The sequence below is a fragment of the Anastrepha obliqua genome, chromosome 1 (genome assembly GCF_027943255.1).
Source record: "Anastrepha obliqua isolate idAnaObli1 chromosome 1, idAnaObli1_1.0, whole genome shotgun sequence".
NCBI classification, from domain to species: domain Eukaryota; kingdom Metazoa; phylum Arthropoda; class Insecta; order Diptera; family Tephritidae; genus Anastrepha; species Anastrepha obliqua.
In genome coordinates, this window is record NC_072892.1 from 61,616,569 (window position 1) to 61,623,992 (window position 7,424).

Genomic DNA, 7,424 nt, shown 5'->3' on the forward strand with positions numbered 1-7,424 from the left:
TGTATTCTGTTTTGTTTTCATGCCAAACGGAAGTGTAGATGGACTGTTGAGCGCATGTGCAGTAAAGGATGGGTTCGCAGATTAGCTAAATGAAATTAGAAAAAGCTTTCTGAAGGTTGGAAAATAAACTAGTTAGAGGAAAATAAACATTTTTAAATGTGTATTTAGTTCGCTTTCCCTATTGTCAGTTTGGTGGAAAATTTTAAATAGGTTTTAAGGTAACTTCCCTATTATCTTGAAAGCTTGAAATTATCAGCACAGTTCAGATCTCGATGAACTGAATCGTTCTGAATGCCGATTAAAATGGTATGGACCTAATAGTTATTTGCAACGCAAATTGACAAAACACTCTGTGGGGTAGCACGAAGTGTAACTCCCGTGGGACAAGCTAATAGACTATATTCTGTCCTTGGGCTGGTATTACCGAATATAGGAAACAAACTGACACTTGTCAAGTTCCAAAGCATGTGCTAGGAGAAGTTTGGTATGCTCCTTGAAGTACTACTACCAGTCTCTTTAAACTCAAAAGTTTTAAATCAATTGATGAGGCGAATCTAAGACAACGAGTACTTTGATTGGCTGTTTTGCCGTTAAGAAGATGCGAGCTGAAAAAAGTGTTCTCAAATAGAAAGTTCAGGAGACTTCCGAATGAGGCATTTAAAACTCGAAAGATGGTCCGAAAATCTAATATCGGACAGAGGCAGCTTAATAGACAAATTCGTACATTACATTAAGCTCTTATTATGACTTCTGCCGTTATATTGACAAACTACTTGTGCAAACTACTTCAATTAGGTTAGGTTGGAATCTCTAAGAAAACTTAACGAATTTTATACCACGTAGCTGCTGGGCACATGCAACACTCTCCTGGAAACACATTTTCTGGGTAGCAGGCTAATTCCTGGAAGTGGACAAGTCAACGGAAAGAACCATCAGAATAAACTGGTGTCTAAGGGGTTAGCAAATTTTTTTTAACCTCTTTCGACGACTTTAAGTCATCGGGCTCGTATTGTGTGTACCCGAAGATGCTTAAGTGTGGCTTCTAGGGGCTCTAATAAGAGCTTTTAACGTTTGTTTATATTTGGCCACGTCCCCACTCAATGGAGGAAAGTCAGTGTAGTCTTCAATCCCAAACCGCGGAAAAATGACTATGCATTGGCAAAAAGTATGGAGCCTACCTCTTCTTCAAGCAAATACCTCAACGAGCACTTTGAAGGCTGGAGTGTTTGTATTCGGTACAGCCGCTAGATATTTTTTGTTTACTATAGGCAACTTTTTACCATCGTCGAATTTTCTGCGAATTAGGATGAACTGGATGAGAGACTCATAAAGTGCAGGATTTAAGAGACAAGATTTAACTCATCAATTATCTATTTACTCCAAAGTAACACTTGCTGGCAAAAGGGATGATATAATGGGTTTTAAAGCTGACATTATTAAAGATGAATTCCTCTCTTGTTTTAAGTCAGCAGTGTCGTGGTCGGAGAAATACGGTTGCGTCGATTATTAATTTGATGACACGTGGTACCTATTTCGTTTTACCTTCTTCAGCTCAAGGTCTTTTTGCTTCTTTATCCAGTTTAGCGAAACCAGAAGTGACGAGAAAGGTTGGTGATTATATGATACTCTTTTAGAAGATCGGGATTGAGCGATTTAGTTTTGCAGCTGGAATAGTCTTTTCCAGCATCTGATAGAAGACGTCACACCGTAAGTAGATGCCTTGCATGAAACATTGTTTGGATCAACCGGTTATTTTCAATTCTCACGGAGGAGGTGACATTGATGAATGTAATTCTGCTTCGAGATAAGCATGCTTTGGAAAGCTGGTTTAAAGTAAACAAAGATATGGTGTGTGCCGATTTTTTCTGTTCGTGTCTTCTCCTAGATAGGATTTGTGTTCGATGATGGGTTAACCAGACCTAAACCATACCATACTGATAACGGCCAATTAATTCATTAGTGGCGGACCTTTCACACAAAACGTTGATAGAACCTTGTAAGCACAAATAAAAAGACTTAATCCTACTGCGGAAAACCAACAGAGAATCTCTCTTGACAACAAGTCCTACTTTGGACTAAGTAGGTAATTGAGTAGTAAAGTCCTCTCTGGACTGATGTTGTTCCACAAATGAAGGGACTTACAGTTTTAAGCCGACTCCGAACGGCAAATGATATCTTCAGTATACAAACAGACAAGCAATAGAATGCGTAAAGATCAAAATACTGATTTGCATCACTCAAAATTCTTATTTTATTTTTGTATTTTGTATTTAGTAAAAAAGTAGTTTAAAAAAAAAAATGAACGATTAATTTTGCGCCACGTTTATGAGCTGCCGAGTTGTTTGGTAGAGTTTTCAGGCGTTTTTACTGTCGCAAGCATCTCATTTCAGCTCTTACCCACTCTATAAGGAGTTAATATTTCATATTTTTCCATCTCGTTACGCCAAATGTAATCGAAATTTTAGGCGAGTTTTATTCACTTCCAATACTTTCCTTCACACGAAGAATCCGAGGAGAAGAGCTTGGATCCAGATGGCGAATAGTAATAACGACATTAAATGAAAGACACAATCAATTGATATTCTTTGGTAATAACCATATTTTTATTTGCTATTTTTTGGTTTTCGCAACTATTCTTTATTTTTTATTACAGTATGAGTTGCATAAATGTTTTCATACCAATCAACATACATGTTTTTAATATCGTATTTCTTAAAGAAAAATTTGTTCATAAAAATTACGCATTTAATATAATAACACCCAAAAGCGAGAAAAAAATGTATTTCGGAGCAAAAAGTTTTAACCGACTGACAACTTTGCACGATAAGCAAATAAAAATTGGAAGAGCACATCTAATGCTTGAGAAGAATAAATATGTATTGTGTAAAAAAAAAAAAAAATAACAAAAAAATATTAAATTTTCTAGCACTGCAAATAAAAAAATCACGCATTAATAGTCAAATAGGCGTAAAAAATAAATTAAATGATTATTTAAAATTGCGCCTAGAGTCGATCAGTTCTAGCGATAAAAAAATTTAAATATTTAGCATTAGATAAAAAACTAGATATGGTCAAACTGGCTCCCAATTTTCTACAATTTGTATCTTTTACCCGTGAAATTTCAAATGACGTTCATGCTTCCAAAAGAACCGGCAAAGTAGGGGAAAGTGAGAGAGAAAAATTACATTTCATTTTGAGGGGAAGGTATACTTTTTTATTTCTAAGAATTTGCAAGGGAGAAAAACAGCTGATCGAAAAATAAAAATAAACACGAATTATGGAGTAGTAAATTTTATACTTAAATAAAAATGGTGATTAAAATGGAGAATGTAAGTAAATATATTTTAGATAAAATTTATAAAGCGTATTTGGAGTCATATACGTATTTATTATTTTATTTAACATATGTATATCGCCCAATGATGTAGAAGTACTATATGTACTTGTGAACCACAGCCTCCAGCCACCGTTGCTGCAGTTTCCGAAATACGAAACGAAAACCTTGAAGGCATTTTTTGTGTTTTATGATTGTGCAAAGACGGAAGCAAGAAAAATATGAAGAAAGCTGTGATTGCAACAATGCAATTGCTAATGGAATCTTATTAAACTGACAGCGATGACGACGCGATAAAATCACGTAATGCTAAGCTCCTTATTTCGCATTTTATTTGCTTTATCTTTTTTTTTTTTAATTTAATACAAGGTACCTTAGTTGAAAAAGTCTTCAATTTTTGTAGGTTTTCCCGCCAACAATTAAATCAGCTGTTCATAAAACTTGCAAATTGTTACTGGATTTCTGTTCATGTACTTTTTTTGATATTTTTCTCTTTGAGAGCGAATTCTCGGAGATTAAATTACTGGATCATTTTTAGATGAACAGACCTAATATCTCATTCAAGGAGATATCGATTTTACAAATACAACAATTTGGGGGGCTATTGTCAAATTTCAGCTGAAGGAAGAAGAGGGAAAGAAAATACAAATACTCTCACTGTGATAATCAGGCACCAATGAGCTGATGAACAATACCACCGTTTATAGATTCTCGCCTTGGTTGCATTTATTTCACCCTACGCTCTGACAGGGTTGCTTATCTTCTCTCAAACTGTTTTGTACTCTACCTAGGCGTGTGTGTGGTATTAACTACCATCTACAAAAAGTGGGCGTGATTGATATTCAACTGACTTTTTTTAACTGTGTGCATGCACCAGTTATCATTGAATGACTGCTCCATTTCGTAAGTCTTACAAACTTTAAAAAAAATGTCAAATAAATGCTGCACGTCTATATGAGCCAAACATTTTTCTATAATACTAAACAAAAAGTCGAACAACTGATTTTATTAGTGTTGCATAGCGTTTCGTTTTATGCTCATGAGAAATACGCAACATTTTCACAGGGCGTATGGCATTATTTTCGTAATAATGGGATGAATTTTTGATGCTTTTTTCGGGGAAAGAAAATGCTTTTCCATGTGTTGTTTGAATCCAATTTGAATCACATAATTGTTTAATTTTTGTGTTTTCTTTGAAGACTATTTGCTGATAATCTGAATATGTATTTCAATATTTTATGCAATTCAAAAACTAGAAAAATCGATTGTCGATTGCAGAGTTCAAACGAAAAATAGAAAAGAATTTTCAAATAAGCATTTCTGTATTGTAGTACCTAAAGTCTTACTAGCACTTATAAAAATATTTGAAAATTTGACCATGTCTAAATACCTTAAGAGTTAAATATAAATTTAAAATACAATCAAAACATCATAACTCGAATTTTTTGTTTGAAAAATCTTGACTTGAGTTTCGAAAGTCTTCCATGAATCAAAGTAAGCTTTAGTCAAAATTGTAATTTACAGCGAAGGCCAAGTAAATATTTATATTTTTAGTGTAAAATAAACTTTTGCTCATTGGTGTAATTTTTTAAACTAAATAAGCGCAAATATAATTTATTCAGTGTTTAAACACAAGGCAACACATTTTGCTTTAAGCGGCGATTTTCATTTCGCTATAATCGAAATTCAGAATTCTTTAGCAAAGAATATATGAAACTAAATATAATATAAATATACAAAATATAGTGTGCCGTACAAATTGCTCGATAGCTTCAATAGTGTAGTGACATAATCAAAAAACAAAAAAAATGTTGATAAGTATGCAGAAATCATCGAAAAGTCTGCTTTTATGCTGGGTAAAAAATTCATGGCGATATCTATTTATAATCTAGATAGACGACGGCGATAATCGGGATTACCGGATTAAAATTGTTGTGTGTCAGATGGTTGTTACCCGAATTAGTGAACAGCTGATTTGTTTATTGGATAGTTTTGTCAGTAAAAAATGGACCGCAGACAACAAATAGGGTTTAAACTGCACTGATACTAAAAAAAATTGTTTAAGCAAAATCTTAAACTCCCCAAATTGCTCCGAAATATAAAAACAATTAATGTATTTCCGAACGTGTTAGTGCAAACTAGCATTGCATCCAGTCTTTTTTGTTAAAATAAATAAACAATTGGCGCGTACACTTTTGTTAGGTGTTTGACCGAGCTCCTCCTCCTATTTGTGGAATACGTCTTGATATTATTCCACCAATGGAGGGGCCTACAGTTTTAAGCCGACTCCGAACGGCAAATGATTTTGAGGGTTATGAGGAGGGTTTTCATGTCAGAAATACGCTGGAGGTTTACCATTGCCCGCTAAGGGGCGACGGCTATTAGAAAAAAACTTTTTCTTCATTTTGGTGTTTCACGGAGAAGCGAACTTACATACTTCGTATGGTAGTCACGCACCAACCTATTCGGCGGTCTCTCTTGTCCCTCTCTTTAAAAGTTCCATTATTTTTCATTCACAATAGATATTAACTGTCATTTTTCGGCAATCTTGCCATCGAAAATTCCCCTAATCTGCTTAAGTTGACAACTAGAATCCGCATTAGTTCCACCTAATTCCTGAGATAATTCCGAATTAAGTCGTTGGCCCCGATTAACGCCAACGTCTGTCTAGGCTATAACGGCATTTCATTAGATGAAAATATGTCATTTTTTGTCATTAGTTAATTGAAAACCTTAAGGTCGTTTTCTCGACATATTTGTTTTTTTTAGGTACGTCACTATTGAAAATACTCGAAACAACTTATTTGCCAAATTTAAAAAAAAAAAAATTCTGCTTTAAAATTAAATAATATAAGCGTAGAGAGGATACTATTATATAAATATTTTTGTTTTACAGTTTGTATATGAAGTATGAAAACTTGTAACATTTGACAAGACATTTGTAAGTGTGTATGTATGTATGTATAATAATACCATTCACGTATCGCATATTGTAATTGTATATATCTTTTGTTTCAATTTGATTTATATTAGAACTTATGTAACTTATATTGTATATATGTATGTATGTATGTGTGCATATATGTATTTAGAAATACCCGCATCCGCACATGACTTCCGTTTAGCCAACGCTCCATTTCTAATACCAATACTTGTCTTTTACTTTCTTAAATATTGTTGTTGTTTCATTTGTTTTATTGTACGAGTTTTGCATAGGCGTACACTAGTACATATATATATATAATATAGCATTTTTTTATATATATTATGCTTTTTGATATACATACACTAGTTGAAATATGCATTTTTCTCCAAATTACTTTTAAATGAGCATTGGAAAAAATAGAAAAAATAATATTTTTAAATATATCTGCTATACTATTTTGTTCGCAGTAACAATTGCCATTTGAGAAGAACCTAAATTTGTATTCACTTCATTTCTTACTCATTTATTTCACTAATTTATTTTTTTGTGCGGTTTTCTACAAGTGCATTTTGTACGGCTGCCGCACGCTCACACATCTTCCAAAATAATGCACAACTTACAACGCTGACAAAAATATGTAAGCTTAGAATTAAATAAAAATGAACTTACAGTTAATTAATTGGCAAAAAAAATTCACAACATGAAAGCGATAAATGATGCAAAAACACATCAAATATAACTGCAAGCCTAGCTAAATACAGTGGAGTACATAAGTGTGTAAAATTTAAATTTAACAAATTACATATGAAAGCATTATTGATTGAAATACACTACCTCGCAAAATTACCATACTTCAACTTGTTAAGAATTCAATTCTATATTAACAGCATTCCATTTGGAGTCAAGGATGATTTGTGAATAAAACGCTTAGTGTTTGAAGTACATTTATCAATAATTTTTAATCATCCGTGAAAATACAGTCCTGCAATTATCTCAGTTTTATATATGAAAAATACTGCAGGCCGCTAAGCGATTCCACGCGATAGCCAGTTATATACAAGCGAAATTACACGAATTTATATGCAGGTCAAGGATTTCACATCAGTGGTATTCTCCAAAAATTTACAATTTGCAATTCCTACAACGAAGTGCCTAGTCAAATCC